A 1,510-nucleotide genomic window follows, 5' to 3' on the forward strand; every position below is an offset into this window, starting at 1 on the left:
TACTTATCCAATAAGTGTCTAACTTCTACGATACATTTAAATGCTTCTTCAATTAAGAAGAAAAAGACAAAAGTTTAAACAAAATCTGGGCCAAGGAGGTGAGCAGGCATTTTACCAAAGAGGATATTCATGTGCCAGCAAGCACATGAAAAGATGCTCAAAGTCACGAAACATTAGAGATATGCAAATCAAAGCCACAATGAGATACCGCTTACTCCCACTAGGATGGTTCAAAACAAACAAACACCAAAGGAACAGAGTAAATGTGAGAAGTACATGGAGAACTTAGCGCCATTATCTTCTGCAGATGAGAATGCAAAATGGTACAGCCACTATGGAAAATGCTTGGGCATTCCTCAAACATTGCACATATTACACAAAGAACTCTCGGACAGTCCAACAAGTCTATGCCTAAGTATACAAGGATAAGTGATAATGTAGAACTACTACGTTTCCAGTTCATATATGCATGGTCTTATTCCAATACACAGTGTTAAACCTGTCTCTGTGATCAGTGGATGGCTGCAGACAGTAATGCACTTGTCTTAGTCTCACTAATGTGCCTTCAAAAGAAAACCCACCACATAGGCCTGACCTTACTCCTTCACACTTCTTTTTATAGCTAAGCCTCAAAGAATATTTCAAAGGGACACGATTTGAGTCCCTCGAGGATAATCTTTTTGACATGCGGTAAATCAAGAAACAAAAAATTGTTTGGGGATGGGTTAGAGAGATGGAAACACTGTTCTCGGAAATGTCTAGACCTAGATGGAGTATGCTCAGAAACAGTAGCTCCTCATTTGTATCTTTTTCTTTAATTAAAGGTTTCCATGATTTTGTATCATTTTTTAACTTATTCTCATATACCCAAGAGACTTGAAAGCAATGATGCAAACATGTATACCAATATTCACTATTAGATACCCATGTCCTATTACAGGACTATCCACTATTAGATACCCATGTCCTATTCACTATTAGATACCAAGGTTCTATTTCAGGACTATTCAGTATTAGATACCAATGTCCTATTATAGGGCTATTCAATATTAGAACCAATGTCCTATTGCAGGACAACTCACAACAGGCAAAAGTTAGAAACAACTTAAATATCCATCAACCAATGAATGAGTAAACAAAATGTGATACATACATGAAATGGAATAAAGAGAAATGAAATCTTGATACATGCTACAACATGGGTGAAAGCATTATGAAGCTTGAAAGCATTATGTTGAATGAAATAAGTCCACAAAAAACAAATATTATGATTTCACTTATATTAAATAACAAGAGTAGGCAAATATATATAGAGAAAAGTTTATTAGTGGTTATTAGGAGAAGGAAGGAAGGATAAGTCACTGTTTGGAAAACTGAGTTCCTATTTATGGCAATTAAAATTTTTGCAACTATCATGTGTTCTGGTTAATATAACTACACTATTCTTGAAAAATAATGAGTTGGAAAATGTGTTATATATATTTTTCAAAAATTAATTTTTTAAATCCAT

This window comes from Tenrec ecaudatus, chromosome 15 (assembly GCF_050624435.1).
Source record: "Tenrec ecaudatus isolate mTenEca1 chromosome 15, mTenEca1.hap1, whole genome shotgun sequence".
NCBI classification, from domain to species: Eukaryota; Metazoa; Chordata; class Mammalia; order Afrosoricida; family Tenrecidae; genus Tenrec; species Tenrec ecaudatus.